The sequence below is a fragment of the Triturus cristatus genome, chromosome 8, assembly GCF_964204655.1.
Source record: "Triturus cristatus chromosome 8, aTriCri1.1, whole genome shotgun sequence".
NCBI classification, from domain to species: Eukaryota; Metazoa; Chordata; class Amphibia; order Caudata; family Salamandridae; genus Triturus; species Triturus cristatus.
Window position 1 is genome coordinate 1,475,525,956 of NC_140591.1, and position 17,207 is coordinate 1,475,543,162.

Sequence of the window (17,207 nt, forward strand, 5' to 3'; positions counted from 1 at the left end):
CAAGGCCTTCTTTGTGGGGTAGCAATTGCTGAATGTGCCCCATCTTATCTGGTGAATCCTTCCAGGGGGTCCACTGATCTGGTGGAAAGGATCCTTGTTCAGTCCACTTCCTCCTGGTTCCAGGCAGATCCAAATAGAATGTTATCACCTGACCTTAAAGGTCATGAGGGTTGGCAAATCTGCACTCTGTTTCAAGGGGGTGGATGCACTGCTATGCAATATCCTGTGTGTCATGGACAGAGGTGCGACCTTTATTCTGACCTTCACCGGGAAACAGTGCATACTACTCGGAAGTAGTGAGATGTGCAGTCTTTTGGTAAATCAGTTAGTGCTCGAGCGGCGTGTTTTGCAAGAATTGTAGTTGACTCGCATAAGCATTGGAGGTGCCAATTAGAAAAGACTGAATCAATTTTACCCCAGTAAAGGGCCTGGTAATCTTAACATAATTTTGTTCTTCTAAAAGGCGGCGCTTGCTGGCCAACAATTTAAGATGATAATTTTAGGAGATCACAATCATATGTATCTGATGATCCATGGGCAACTGGGCATCAACGTTAACTGCTGGGGTTCCAGGGTCTTCTCTTCTTGTATAATTTCCATTATAATTTGCCCATTTGTAATGTCTTGCAACGTGCCCTTGGCCAGGCATCTATCCCAGAAAGAACTGCATCTATTCCAGAACGAATTCTATCTTCTATTTTGGATTCATTAAGTCTTAGTCCTTTTTTGTCCATTTAAATATGGATATTCGCCACTTCAATCTTCTCATGGTCTCCGTTGCAGTCTGTGATTGGGTGAAAGATCATAGGAGTGCTGTCGCAGATTGAAGGCTTTTGAAAGGCTCTGGCAAAGGTTTATCAAGCGTTCAGTTCATGGTCTCTGGAGAGCAACGTCAAGGGTGTAAGGCACTTTCAGAACTTTTTCTTGAAGTTGAGCCCTTTTACCAGAGTCCATGGCAGCCTAACCGCGCACCAGAACAAGATTGAATCACCATTTTGAACTTACTAATGGAATGAACACACTGTGCCGGGTGCAACTCTCCAGCGTGAACCTCCGACTCGAGCCTCGCACCCCGTTAACTCGAGCCTCGCACCCCGTTAACTCGAGCCTCGCACCCCGTTAACTCGAGCCTCGCACCCCATTGGCTCGAGCCTCGCACCCCATTGGCTCGAGCCTCGCACCCTATTAGCTCGAGCCTCGCACCCTATTAGCTCGAGCCTCGCACCATGTTAGCTCGAGCCTTGCACCCCATTAGCTCGAGCCTCGCACCCAGTTGGCTTGAGCATCGCACCCAGTTGGCTTGAGCATCGCACCCAGTTGGCTCGAGCATGGCACCCTATTTGCTCTACCGTTGCACCCTATTTGCTCTACCGTTGCACCCCATTGGCTCTACCGTTGCACCCCATTGGCTCGACTGTTGCACCCCATTGGCCTGAGAATCGCATCCCAGTGGCTTGAACATCACCACCTGGCTCAACGCGATTCACTGCTCCACATTTCATAAATGATCTCAATAACCAGCAACCCCCCCATCTCCATTTTGGTAGCACCCGCACTATCCTTTAAAGTATATTCAGTGATGGCACGCTTCATTCAGTGGAGCACCTGAGTACAGCCATGGTGTCCAGCCACTTCACACTCACTCCTCAACACTCACTGTGAAGGTGCGCAACGTATTTTCATGGTGGCGAATTTCAAAGTTGGTCTTCGTGAAGCTCGGTCCGGCTTCCAGGCAGAGTTCACCTTCACCGCTGCAGAGTTCTTCTGCAACGATGGAAGGAAACGTTCACTTCATGGAGGAGATCATTTCCCTCTAATCAAACGCAGGCACGATGGGAAATGTGTGCAGACTTTTTCTCACAAGTTTGGGTTTTTTGAGCTTAGCAATTTTCAGTGTTCAATAGATGCAGAATTTTTCTTTGCAGGTTTGCCTATCCCATCATAAATGAGTGCGAATGTAACTTTCCAGGCCAATATGAGAAAGTGCAATAAAAGTGCAGCAGTGTGAAGTTGCAACGTTTTTGACATGTCTTTGCAAAGTTTGCTCGGATAAAACTTCTCACGCCCTTTGTAAGGTAAAAATGTGCCCCTCCCCCTGGCGGAAATTTAGGCTGACCAGTTACAGATGGTAGCTAGTGGGTCCAGTCGCGACATATTCTGCCGCGCATAGGCTATATATCGCAAAACAGCATTGATGGCTAACTTGGCAATCTACCGAAGTGGCTACTGCTGTCCAGTTGCGATAGCCGACAGGCATGAACGGAAATGTTCGTCATAGCAGACACTGCCGTATATTTTATAAGAGAAACCAAGTAATAATATTTAAAGAGTCGGCTGCCTTCTATGGAGAGGCGTTGTTTGCAGTTCCTCAGTACGGAAACGTTCTGGGCGCTGCCACGCCAAGAAACCCTTGTCTCTTGGTTGTGAAACGCTCAGTAGATGGAGAGGGTGAGTCCCGGCCGCTGTCGGAGAGGGCCGCTCCAGAGGAAGGCGGGAGAGGCCCGGCCGAGCCGTCGTGTGTGACCTAACCATCTGGGAAGCGGAGCTCTTGGGCCGAGGCCGGCGTGCCTGGAACCGAGGCAGAAAGCCTCCATATTTGGGTAGAGTCCTCGGGGCGGCCTGGGCCTGGAGCCGGAGCTCCGGCCCATCCGAGAGGCGGCTTTTCTCAGGCGGGCTCTGTGCTGTGAACTTCCCTCTCTTAACCCCCGGGAGCCGCCACCCTCCCCCTGCTTACAGGCGCTGCTCCCAGTGACTGCTAGGGCAGAGCTGCTGTGACGCTGCTGGTCAGTCTGTATCATTAATCATTCATTCAATCGGGTCATTGCCAATGATGTCATACTAGATCTCAAATCCCAATCACACGTCATCTCACAAAGCAGCATTCTCACTGTAGGTGATTGGCAGCGAAGCATGGCTGGGCAAAGACACTTTTTTTCCTATAAACTGGGGGGTGGCAGGGGGGGGGGGGGTCACTTTAAGGTGTGCGCTTTAAATGAGCAGGTCTGGAGTACCTGCACTTCTTTATTTAAAGAGAGACTGCCAGCACTTCTCAGCAGAGAGCACTTGAGTCCTCAGTATCAGGTGGCCCGAGTGGGCAGCTGTTTGCGCACTTTCTTGGCCCAGAGACGACGGGCCCCGTTTCACTGAGTGCGAATCAGTTAGGTCCGGGTTCAATCCTTGTCTTTACTTTAGATGTGTTTTTATGTTTCCATGTATTTAATACGTTGAAAAGCTACTACAATAAAAATGTTGTACATACCTCATATAATACAGTCCATAGAGAGACATTGTGGAATGCATTAACCAAGCATTGGTCTGGGACTTGAATGCGCTTCCCTGAATCGGCATACATACCTCTCGCCCTCTCCATTTTCAGGGGAAGTTTCGAAAGATTGATTGTGAGACATTAACATTTGAAGGTCTCCTACGATTTGGAAATAATGTTTTGGTCTAGCTACTGACACCTTTATTTTTAGGAAAACTTCATGTAACCATGCTTCAAAAAAGTACATGTAGAAGTACAGAGGGAGAGTGGACTTTGGGTCACCCGGTTTCAGCCATTTTCTTTCATGTGTTTTCATGGCTTGCCATTGCTTGGATGGGCTATCCTTCAAGACCTAAGCATTTCCTGGATGATTGTGGCGTCATATACATGTTCGCGTTAGAGTTTTGGTGATGAGACATCAAGTTGTCACGTTGTTAGACTAGTGCAAGTATGTACTCTTGGATCAATTTACAATTGACACAAGGACATTTTAATTAGAGTTTTGGGATTTTTTTTGTTTAGGAAGTGCATGCTGTATGGATGTCTTTACCGGTCCTAAAGACAGAGTGCTATTCATTAAAAACACTTACACCCACATTCGTTTTACTTTGTGATGAGAACACTGGATTCTTTTTTTGTTTACAAAAAAAGATTTAAGCACACAAAATGTTATTTAAAGATGCAATAAAAATACTGGCCCATTATCAAAACTATCTACTGTGCAATATCTATATGTGTATATTTTGAATTCACTAGAAGTGACACTAACCTTGTCTTGTCTTTTTTTCACAGCCCTTTTCTTGGGGGTACAGTTTAACTCTGCTATTGCTGTTCGTTCAGCCGATAGACCCTACCCTCTGATTCCATAATGTTGAAGTCCAAAACTTTGCTTCATTATATAGATGTTTTTCTAGAACAACAGCGGCAACACGCACATAAAGTCACCGACTTGTCAGCAAGCACCTCCCCTAGCAAAAATCTAGACCTAATGGCTTTGCCAATGTTTGTTTTCTCATTCTTGGATCCTTCTTTGCTCCTTACAGTGTTGTCAGGCACACATCCCAATTGCATATACGCAAGGAATTAAGATGTCAGTTTGATATTTTCCTTAAGGCTTTCTTGGGATTTCAACCCCCAGTCTCCAAGTTTCATTTCCTCAGTCTATGCTCCTCCCTTACTTCATTCAGTTCCCCAGGCACAGGAGGGATTCCAGCAATGCTGGTGGCCCTCGTCCATGCCATCACCATCTACCACTGTTGCGCCTTCGGTATGATTCTACCAGATGTCACGTTGTACAATAGTGCCTGCATGAAACCTCACCCAGGGAGTTTGTTTCCATCTGCACTGAAGGTTCCAACGGTGTCAGGCACCAAGTCAGTTGCATATCTTTATCTATAGATCGATATATATATCTATCAACCGAGTCCTATTGGCTTTGCCCATGTTTTTTAGGTCGAGCATTCAAGACCTTTTGTATATACTTTAGTATATACTTATATGTTTATGTACTTTGTGGGCTCTGAAGATCAGCCCTAGGACTTGTCTGCTTCCGCTTAGGGATTTTTCTTTTCTGGTCAACTTCCTATATTTAACTGTCTTGATAGAAAACGACCAGTAGAGGTCAGTAAAATACCAGAATTGCTTTCTGCTTGTTCAACTGCCACTATTTAACTGTCTTGATAGAAAACGACCAGTAGAGGTCAGTAAAATACCAGAATTGCTTTCTGCTTGTTCAACTGCCACTATTTAACTGTCTTGATAGAAAACGACCAGTAGAGGTCAGTAAAATACCAGAATTGCTTTCTGCTTGGGGACTTTCTATTTTTAATTTTTCTGGCAACTGCCTGTATTTAACTTTCTTGATAGAAAACGACCAACATAAGTCAGTAAAATACCAGAATCACTTTAGCATTCTCTAGATTCCAGTCCATAGAAATTGTCTTCCAAAACTTTGCAAATCATCAGAGGGCACCTCCAAAGTATAGATTTAACGACTTTTCACAAATTCTTTATGAATCCAGTTGAGCAAGGCGATGGGCTAGTAAACATTTTAGAGGCTCTTATATTAATAAGAAGTTATGGCAAGCACTGGAGTGACAGCTCTTTAAACAAATACCCCCACTGCTTCTTCAGATCGACTGAAGCCCGCGCCCTCTCCATGTAGCAGTTGCATCATATACCGGCCTTGCCTCCTTAAACTTCCCTACTATTACAATATTGGAATGTTGAGAGCTCCATTGAAGACAATGGAGTGCTACGGGCTTCTAATGGCCGATAGAAGCCCGGAGCATCAACATTCCAATTTTTGTTCCCAGCTGTTGCTGTGAACAAAGGCCTCACGGAGCCCAAGGGGTTTTCGGCCCCCTCTGGCTCCATGAGGCCTTTGTTTTACAAATTAGAACATTCTGCCTTCTAGTGGCTGAATGTTTTACTAGCCTTGGAGCCCTCCGTAGCGGGCTCTACCGCCCACTAGAGGCCTGCTCCATCGCCTCGAGCTTTTAACAAGGAAGTGGGTCTTTAATGGCTGGTAGAGCCCACTACGGCGGGCTCTAGGGCTATATTAGAGAGAGGGAAGAATGAAAATGAGTTACAATAAGCCACTCTAGCAGGGACGCGCCCATCAAAATCATGCTTCAATCATCTTGGCCCTGGAAAGCAACCACAAGAATGGAAAGAATAGCTTTGGTGTAAAAATGAAAGCCACTTTTGCTTCTTACATGTTAAGGTCTAAAGTTAGTAGCCATATGGTGTGCAAACGGGTGTCTCTGAAACAAGAGACATGGAGGCAAGTCTGAGCTCAGGAAGCTGATACACTGTGTGACCCTGGGAATATTTTCACTGCAACCCTCCACACCCATCAAGTGAAGCACCTTGGTCCCAGTGCACATCATTTTCAGTTGACCTATCAGCGATTCTGGCGTTTGTGTCCCAGAGTGATGGCCTATACCTGCGCACACATCATGATGCTGTCCCGAGATAGTCCATCTCCATCTTGGAGCAGTAAACTGAAAAAATAAAAGGTACACAAAAGTGCATTTAGAAAAAGTAGCAGATGGAGAGGAGATTGCTGCTGCTGGGCTCTCCTAAAAAAGTAAAAACAAATAATGAAAAATTAAAAGGACCGGGAGGCCGGTGAAGGTAGAGAGCAGGAGCGGCCTGTGCGAGAGGGGTGAGGCGGGGTGGGGGTGCGGGGGGAGTCGACTGACAACTATGTAAAATACAATTAAAAAAGAAAAACCCCTTACCACATGGCGATGCGGCAAATGTAAGGTAAGGGGTTTTCTTTCTTATTCATTATATTTTACCTCATTGTCGACTCCCGCCCCACCCGCCCGCCTCACCGCTCTTACCTGCACGGTTCGCTCCTGGAAGAGAGGAGTAACCAGAAAACACATGCACTCACTTTGAGAGCTGAAAGCAAAAGAAAAAAGTAGTACCAAATCATGCAGTCAAAAGGATGGTAAAGAAGCTGCGCTCCAAAGGAGGAACAAATGCAAGATGAGGAAGGAAAACCATCAAATAAGAACCATGCAAATGAGATTTACAAAAGCCAAATAGTGACAAGCCGTGGGCCGACCCAAAGCCCACTAGTAATACTGGTATTGTACACAATAGGTCTTTCAGCAACAGAAAGCTAAAGCTGATAATACACAAGACCTAACCAGCATTAGCCAAGCCAATAGGCCTGGAATTAGCTGCCAGTATTTTGTTTTGCCAATGCTTGTTTTGTTTTGTCATAGATTTTGCAAAACTGCAGTGTTAGAGCAGCTGCCAGTTCCAAGTAAAAAAAAAATAAAAAATCCAAGCAAACAGATTTGTTTTTAGTCTGAGAAAGCACACATTGATACAACCATTCCCGGCAGCGAAGGGAACTACTTTGTGTGTGGGTGTGCTCGGTGTGTGAAGGCAGAATGCTGTCAATCACAGTGAAGTTAGCCAACGGCTGAAGTAGACTTACCCGCTGCCCCGGTCTGTATTGGGCAGTAAAAAAAAAAAGTGACTGACACAATAACAGACTAGTATTATTAATTCTGGCGATATTGTCAGTCGCACATTCATTTGTGTATTTACCAGCATGTCTCTTATTGCCTTGCTCATATTCTCCGTGCACATTTGGATTAGTTATTTTTTGTTCCTCCGAGTAGACATTGAATAATTCTACAACTTCCTTTTTGGTGCTTGCCTTATGCGTTATACGTGTGGCGCACATGTAGTGGTACCATGCAGAACAAGCATATTTTTTGTGTTGGCCACCAGCCTTTTGGCTTTGGCAATTTTTTGTTTTGTCATGGTTTTTGGGGAACCTGCAGGGTCCGCTTCAATTTAAAAAATGAAATGACAACTTGACTATAAGCAAATATATGTTTTTGGTTTCAAACCGCATGTGTTACTAAACTAGTCCCTGGGCACTTAAGGGAACTACTTTGTGTGCGGGTGTGCTTCTTATGAACGGGTGAAATGCCATCACTCAATGAAGTTAGCCAATGGCAGAAGTGGGCTGACCCATGGCCCCTTGCTGTCTGTAGTAGTGGGCTTAAATAAAATCTGAATGGCACAATAATAGACCAGTGGGTGAAGAGGGCTGTCTAAAAAATATTTTTAGTAAAATCCGAAGGCCTTGGCTAACACCTGACCTAAAAACATTTGGTGGCAAACTGGCTGTTGACGTCTGACGGGAGTTACACGCCTAGTGTTCTGTTCCCTGTCGGGGCCAATTCAGTATTTCATCCTTCTGAGGTCAATAACGTGAGTGACGTTCATCTGGGTTATAGTAACACGTGCTATTTACAGCGCATGAAAAGGAAACATTGCGTTACTAGGCGCTACATTGTACCTTTCTTTTATTAGATATTAAAACTGCGAGGCGAGCTGTTTGCGCAAGTGGTATATATATTTTGGCAAGGCGCAGACAACCGTTCATTCACATTTTGAGCCTGCAGGATAGAAAGAAAAAAAAAGAAAACACGGCCGCGCCAAAGCCTGGGAAAAAACAGGGAGTAGCTGCGGACAGTTAAAAGAAAGCAACTAGAGATTGCCAGGGGGGGAGAATAAACACTGGTGTATTATTAGCAACAAAAACAGAACCGATTGGGAGCGGTGCCGGCTCTGTGCTTCCGCCGCCCCTCCCCCTGAGAAGCTATGGCTTTTGGAAACACTTGGACATCTCTGACCCGTGGGAGAAAGCAAATCTCGGCGCACATCTAAGGGCTGTCTGAGCGGGAACAGCGTCTTTATGTTGCCTTTCGCGGCAGTTTACAGTTCAGTTTTCAGAGCCCCGGCTGCCGTGGTAACCCAGGGGTTTTCAATGTCAGTTTTGGACGGCAGTTTGAGCCGGGGCAGGAAACTGACAAGCTGCTGCAACCGGGGGCACCATTATTCAAACATATTAATCTAGAATTACAGGTCATGAAGCCATTAAATAACACATGTTGGCAAAGCCAATAGGGCTTGCCTTTGGGACCTATTTCCTTTGCTAATAGTTTTTTTGCCATGCTGCACAGCATGGGAAAAGAAGTAAAAAGAAAAAAATTGGCCACGGGAGATTTATTTTAATTTTTATTACTGGTCCTTGCTGGTTTGGTTAGGACTAAGAAAATGCAAAAGCTTTAAAAAAAAAATGTGATATGGTTGAGGGGTGGGGGGAGCGAGTGGTAAAGGGACGGGGGTGGCAGAAGCTGCTCGAGGGGGCAAGGGCGGGAGGCAGAAACAACATGTGGGTGCAGGGCAGAAGCAAAACAGGGGATGGAGGTGGGGGAAAGCAAAATAGCTGGTGTGAGTGGGGGGAGCAACACAGAGTGCAATTGGGGGAGGTGGGGGAGAGCAAGCGGGTAGAAGAGAGCAAAGTGGAGATGTTGAGGAGAAGCCCACCGGCGAGAAATCAACTCGAGGGTGGTGTGGGAGAGAAGCACACTGGCGAGAGAGAGGACCACTGAGCACAACGAAGGAGGGAGAGAAGTACGCGAGGGAGACAGCTGGAAAACACATGCACTCTTGTGGATTGCTTCACAAAAAAGAAAAAAACACAAAGCCAATGTTAATGAATGGATGGAATGCATTCATAAGTGGACTTTCAGCATGTTCGGAATGTCTTTGCAGCCAGACGGGTACCCTGTTTGCTAGGCTTTGACCTAAAAAAATGAGGTCTTGTATGTTTCCCCCTTATCAGCAACTTTGTGTTTATTGTTTGGTCTCTGGTAGCCATTCTCTGAGATTCACCTTTCAGTGAGAACCCTTGGGGGGGGGGGGGGGGGTCTCTCTCCAGCCCATGCATGAAGATGGAATCTTTCATAAGCATTGTAGCATGTAGGATTCAAGCACATGTACCATTCAGTACAGCCACAACAATCATCAGTGCCTTAATATTCATACTTCGTGCCCCCGCCCCCAGATGTCTCTTCCATTCCGTAAAAAAGGCATGACGTTTGCTACCCAAATTCTATACATGCGGCTTGACATAACCCCCCCCCCCCCTCGTATAGCCACAAAAAGTTGATTGGTTCAATGCTAAGAACGGGGCCACATACAAACTACTGATACTTGTATTCAAAGTGGCAAATGGTATAATCCCCACTACCAGGAACCCAAGATAAACCAACCAAGACACCCTACTCGCGCCTAAGCCACCCTCTGCTACCCCTAAGCTGTTCTGCTGCTAGGCCCCGCCATTGGACCTTACTACAACCAGACACGTGTACAACTGCTTCCCTCCTTGGGTCTAAAAGGCATTGCAAGGACTTTTATTGCAATTCAAAAGAAAGGAACGATTACTTCCCGTTGTGCGGTTTACATCTATATATCATGCGGTATATTCTATGGCCAGAGTAGACGAATGTATTTTGTTCACCTGCAACTGCAATGTCATTATCACAGCTGTATTTTACAGCAAATGCTGTTTCTGTACATTCTGCTGAAAACCCTTCCCTGATCCATACCACTATGTAACACAGGGACATCTTAAGGGTTTTGGGGGCCTGGGCCAAACGCATTTTGAGAGCCCTTGTTCGGATCAGCTTTGAATTTCTGATCCATTGTCCGCTCTTTCATGCCCTCGTTGGCCAGGTCACTGGCAGTGCCCAGACACACTGGTCCAACTTCTAAACGTGTCACATCTAATATTTAGGTACAGTGATGTGTGTGTTCAATAGTAGCAGGTCACTAATATCACTGCAGATCATCTCAGTGGCACACTCGCATTTCTCATATGTGAGGTCCTGGTTTGAATGAAAATAAAACTTTTTTATGGACGTTGCATGAAGCATAAACAAAACCTTTCTCTGCAAAATGCCGGTCACACATCACCCACATTAAAAATAGAGGAAAACAGCATTTAAAACAATCTGTTTAATAATTATTCAAGGTCATCGGGGCAACAATCTCTGCATAACAGAGCAGGCTCCATGATGGAAGGGGCCCTGGAAAGGATGGGACCCTGGACCAGAGCCCACTGTGCCCACGGCCTTAAAACTACTCTGATGTGAAACATTTCTGATTGGAATCTTACTACTGGCAAACCAATCGAGTTATGGGCCTTGCCCGTCTGGGAGGCCCAAGCTTCATTAGAAGGGCACCTAATAGGAGTAAGGCGCAGTAACTAGGGCGACTGACCGACTCCAAGGTCTTCCTTGATTTTAGCTCATGCTTGTGAAAGCAGTCGCGGCGACCTTCTCCTTTCACAGTCGAGCGTCTTTTGCGAGTGCTGCGGCCGAGGTCCTGCATTGGGAGTGATTTGCCGCCTTGCAAGGAACCCGATTGGTTGTCTCACGTCTAATGTTCCAGTAAATGCGTTCAGGCCCAATATTGAAGGAAAGGCATCAAAATGAGCTCAGTTCACGAAGATGAATTTGCACCTGTATGGTTACAGAGGTGTAAATTTACTAGTACACAAGGTGCAACACATCACTTTTTATTATTCACCATTTCTGAGTGAAGATGCACACCTGGGTGTAGACTTGCATGTCTCCACCCCTGAGGGCTCCGATCTTCCTAAATCAGAGTTTGATAGTGAATTTACAGATACTCATTTTTAACCTGTAGGTGGAAACCTCCGCCACTGGGGTGGAGATGTTCCCGATGCAAAACTATAGGGTAAATGATTAAAGTTTATAATTCTTTAAAAAAAGATTTTTTTTCTACATGTATAATATAAATGCAGATGAATTGAAACCATTTATTAATACCCTGGAAATAATTAAATACAATTTAAGAGCACATTAACTCATCAGACTAATTGTTTATTAAATAATATATTTTATGTAATATTTAGTGAACTTGGTTAAAAAGTAAAATTTTTAATTACCTTAAACACATTTTGCATTTAAATAAGTTTAAAAGATTAGTTTAATTTTTTTTAATGGTTAATTATTAAATGTAATAATAATTATATACAAGTAATTTATTACTTGAAAATATATATTTAATTTAAAATGCCAAACTAATTAATTACATTTAACATTCATTCAAATAGGGTGCTATTGTAATTTCCTGCTTCCATTGTTTCTATCGAAGCATGTTCCAGTGCCAGTGGTTGACCATGTGTGGTGCTTGACTTATTCCAAGGCTGGGTTCTTGGAGTATATTGAAACCTGTTTTGACATCTTGAGGGCTGTAGTAACTTCAGAAGTGTTTTGTGAATTGCAATTGTTGTACTCTTTTTGTTTCGTTTTGTATCAACATGTCCCTCCCAATCCCCTCCTCAAATTTCCTTAAACTCGTCCCATTTTTATGATTAATTATCTCCCCAGTTTTCCACCACACTCCTGGTTCTGCCCACATTTAGTGCCAAAATGTATACCTACATGAGTGGAGATTTGCGCAGCACCATAGTGAGTCTTTGGTGGACACTTTGAGTTTCGGGTCTAATTTGATTAGCAACCCTTTCTCCTCTGTCGACATGACACAGTTTGTGTTTGCTTGTAGGCGTGTCGATGTTGCACCGAGAGAGTGTATCAGCGCCAATGAGTGAGTGTTTAGATTCAGTCTCTTCAGCGTTATCCTCATCCAGTATATTTATGTGTGAGCTCAACAAGCCTTGAAGTTCATCTTCTCCTGACGTCCGTGACTGATCTATACCATCCTTTGGGTCTTTACCAGATGTAGCCAGAACCGTGTGCAACTTTGGCCGATCCATGGTGTTTCCACCACCATACATAGCAAGGTGGGTCTTGAACAACTTGCTTCCAGTTTAATCCTAGTCAGTGTGTCTGTCGGCAATCTGATAACATTGTTAGCATATTCCACTACTTGTCACACATGAAACCACTCGGACAAGTGGGAATGTTGTATTCGGTTTGGTTGCAACACTGAATCTCTCATTAGATCAAAGACCTGGTTAACGGACTGTTCTTACTGCGGTTTTTCATTGATGGATTTCCAAGTGGGAGAAAGTCTGGACTTTCTTGGTGGCCCAGGCCACTGAGATGTAGAAGCATCACCGTCACTATAGTAACAGGAGTCATAACTTTATTGGTAGTGCTTTGTGAATCAGGAGTGTTTCCCGTATTCATGGCAGGTTTCCCAGTCTCTTGAATGAAGGCTCTTTTTTGTGGAATAGACCCTCTGTCTTTTGCTGAATGTAATCGCTGGTAATGGGCTCTGGTGTTTGAGCAGATACAGGCGTAAATTTATGCGCTGAAGAATCGGAGGCTTTCTGTGAATGCTTTTGCATTTTTCTTTTCAGCAGGTACAGTCTTAAGTGGAGAAAATTATTTTGAAAAGGTGGTAGAACCATTGGAACTTTATCTAACGCCAGAGGGGGTCAAAGTGCTTTAGAAGAATAAGATACCACCTTCCCTTGAGACTGACCCACAGAAGGATCTATACAAATATTTTTGAAAGATTCCTCTTCCACTTGCTTGGGGGATGCTTGGCTGTGTTTGAATCCTGGAATTGGCCATTTTCCATATATTTCAAACAATAAGCAATGGTCCTAAGGAGAAACAATAAAACACAGACTGCCTGCAGAGAGGTGCCTTCCCACAGACAGACTCTAAAAAACAATGTATCAGTTAGCGAAGTGCCACTGCCTTGGTGACCGCCTTGGGGCATGAGCAAGAACGGTGCTCCTGAGGAAGGGCGGGTGTGAAAACAGCGCCCCCTGGGCACCAAGTTGAGTGCTTCTTTTTTTGTACTAGCGTGTGAGTATGTACATAGACATAACCTCGCCAGAAGACGTCCTAAAGACAACCACATTCGCAGCTGTGACGGAGTGGATAAAATAGTGCAGTATGAGTGCAGAGAAAGGCGTACCCAGTGAGACGTTGTTGCAGCGAGTTCTGAGGAGACGAGAGAGGGACCATGGCACTGGTCCATTCCCAACCAATGAGGAGACTCTGTATTCCTAGACGTCAACACAGAAGACTAGTCCCGCTCTGAAACAAGAGACAAGTAAAGTAGATATCACTCACCGTGCGTACTGCTGAGAAGTGTATATATTTATTGTATTGGGAATGGAGATTGGATATGGTTTTCAGCTCTTTAAATTGACTACACCTCCTTGTTGGCTTTGCAATATTTAGTTTCTTTCAATATCTTACACTCTTGGCTGATCATTGATAAAAGCAAGACTTAAAAGCATAATAGGAGCCACTGTTCTTACCTTAAAATCCAAATCTATTAATCCCGAGTGATGTCCTGGAGGTCGCAAGAAGCTCACTACATGTCCTTGCGCTCAGTTGAGTATGTAGAACACTTGGGTAGAGCAGCTCAAGGTGGCCTGGCCAAGCCCATTTTAAGAACCGCTGATTGTTTAGGTCTTACCCAAAATGTCTTCTGCCGCACAGGAAGAACCACAAATTAAAACTTGTTTGAGAAATGGTGCCTCCTCTATGGAACTAGTACTCCTTTCAATGACTAGCTTCTGAACACAGACCTAAATATTTTTTCGAGAAACAGCAAATTAGTGGCTAGTCCTTTAGACTATGCAAATGTAATGCGTGCGTGGAAAAGCCTGGTACACTATTGACCAATGGGAATTCCTCTTGGTAGTTCTTCATTGTATTGTTTACACTATTGACCAATGGGAATTCCTCTTGGTAGTTCTTCATTGTATTGTTTACACTATTGACCAATGGGAATTCCTCTTGGTAGTTCTTCATTGTATTGTTTTATAGCTTGTCTTGAAAGTATAAAGTGGATTAACCACATGCAAATCAGCTTTGGCCCCTTCTCAAAAGAAACAGTTCAGACTGAACTTTTATGCCAAATTCCCTATTGAATGGCAACCGAAGCAACCACAGATCTGCTTCAGCCTTGTTGGGCCTCATTGGTGAGGCATGGTTCTAATCCCTATTTTTATCCATAACTTTTCTAGTGTCTCTAAGTGAGATGATTTGGGAGTGTATGCCGAGCTGGGCATCCTTCTCCGTCTGAGACATAGGTACTGAAGCTACTTCTCATAACTGAGGCCCAACAAGGCCGCACCACTCCTGTGGTTCCTTGTGTCCCTGTATGAGCTTTGAAAATAAAGTACGAGATTCCCAGATTACATCTACTCTATGGTTTTCAAAACCCCAACTTAAGCAATATTGACAAAGTTTATTCTGATGCTCGTTGCCAGACCTAATATCAGTTTAGGACCAGTCCTGTTCTTCAGGGCTGGTCCTAAATCTACAATGGTGATCTAGGCTGTACATCTCACATGCTCTCGGTCTCTCTGCAACTTAATTAATTTATTTATTTAATGTCATCAATATTAAGCACATCATCCACTTCTAATGAAGTCTCTTGGTACTATTAGGTTACGGGAGGAAAAGGGAGTATGGCACGACCTCTTAATTGTAAAATAGCCAGGTGTTGAGCGATTTCCTAAATTTAATTAGGGAGGGTTCCTTGTGTATTTTCATCGGCAGGTTGTCCCACATTTGTGCTCCCTGGACCCGGATTTAGTATATTTGATAGGGAGAATTTCAAATGTGGCCTTTTTACAATAGCTCAAATTTCATCTGGGTCTGTATCTCTTGAATTTATTAATGACACATTTGGGAGCTGCCTTATGGAACACTTTGTACATAGCGCAGAATGCTTTAAAGGAGACGGGTTTCCCTACGGATAGCTATTGCGATCGTCATAGTTGGTTAGCTATTGGGTCAAATTTATTCAAATCGAGGTTGCTTCTAACTAAAGTATTTTAGATTTTTTACAGCATATTAATGCTTTTCTTTGGTAGTCCGAGATCTGTTCATTTTCTGTCACCCAAACAGGACTTATAAAAAGTACTGGATTCCATCATTCTGTGGCTGAAGGAGAGGAAAGCGAATATTCCGAGAGACTAGATCCAAGCAATGCTTAATTTGCGGAAGAAAGAGTGCCGGTGCTCTCAGCTCTGCTCAGAAGCCGGTGCAATTAAACGTCTGTGCGCCGAATACCAAAGCCAGTTGTCTTCAGTCCACTACTAGACACACCCTGCTCCTTTTTCTTGCTCCTGAAGAGATTGCCATCTTTTTCTTCCTCTGTGTTTCTGATCTATTTGTTTTACCTCACTTACATTCTTATACACAAAAATAAGTGCTGGTCTCCACAAATAAGTGCCGATGCCTCCACCGCCAAACACAGGCTCAAATTAAGCACTGTATAAGAGAGGCAGAGCTCATGATGACACCCACAATGTATTCCTTTGAGTTTAATTCTGCATCTAGGATAAGGACCCGATCCTTAACTGCAGATACAGGAAGGCCACAATGTGAATCAAGAGTATCTTCTGCCTTGGATGGGTTTAGTTTTAAATCCATTCTGTTCATCCAGGAGCCTAGTGCTTGTAGCATGGGTGTTATGCCCAGTAGGGATTCTGGGCTCATCTTTTAGATTTATTATTATTTGTGTGGTGATGGCATAGTGATATGTGACCACATTGAGTTGTCTTAAGAGTGTTGCGGAAAGTTGGGCTTGCGGGCGGAAGGTAAGGCTGAAACTGTGGAACTCCCCATCATAATGTCAAAGGTGCTGAAGACAAAATCTCCTGTTTCGATTGTTATGTCCGATTCAAGATAAAGATGTTTACCCATTGACGGCTGTCTCCTGATGGCTAGAACTTCTAGACATTTAAATAGTAGTCAGTGGTCCGTAGTGTCGAATCCCATAGAGAGCACCAAAACCTTAACTCCTGAAGCTCTGTGGTCAACTATCTTTCTAAAGTCCTCAATAGCTGAAGCAATCGATGATCCCTTGCCAAAACCGTGCCTAAAGCCTACTTATATTGTTTCTAGCAGATTATTTTCTTCAACAATTTTTTTGCAATTGAGAGTATGATGACACTGCTATTGGTCGAAAATTAACAGGGTCTTCCTCGCGCAAGAAAATCTTTCCACTTAGAAAGTGAGAGAATCATCAGTTATTAGTGAGTTGTTGATCATGTGAGTGATCACATGAAAAAAATGGATTAACTAGAAGTGTTTAGTTTGGCACTTGATGCCGGCCAGGAAGCCAAATACGATGGTTTACTGGGTGTATTTGGTTTAATACATTCATCTTCTGTTATGGGTGTAAAGGTGGTGACGTGGATTTATTTGTGGGTGGGCTCTAGAATGTTTAGGTACTGCAAGACTGCTAGTGTCCCAGTGGAAGTTCTCTTTCATATTATTCCCTTTATCATTAAAAAAAGGTGTGAGATTATCCATTTTCTTCTGAGATTAAACAATGCTGCTATTTGTGGGCGCCAGGCTGTTTAGAAATTCCACCGTTTCTAAAAAGGTTCCTATTCAGTATTTTTGGCATGTATTTTTTTTTTTTTTTGAGTATTGGATACTCTTTGGTGTCCTTACCAACTGATTATATTTATTGATTTGCTTTACTTATTCAGTCTTATCTTGCAACGTAATAAGTGTTGCGCCAGGACATTTCTAATTTTTTTTCTTCTTTGAGGGCACCTGCTACTTTTTGTTTTTTTTACTTTTCTTTTTCTATAGAAGCTGTATGATCGGGGATTTATTTTAGCAGTGCTTGAAAACGG

At 43.8% G+C, this 17,207-nt stretch overlaps 1 protein-coding gene across 1 annotated transcript in view; it reads left to right on the plus strand.

Moving 5' to 3' along the window:
- Window positions 1-17,207, plus strand: part of ARHGEF17 (Rho guanine nucleotide exchange factor 17) — a 612,786-nt gene that overhangs the window by 110,423 nt on the left and 485,156 nt on the right. The window lies entirely within an intron of this gene.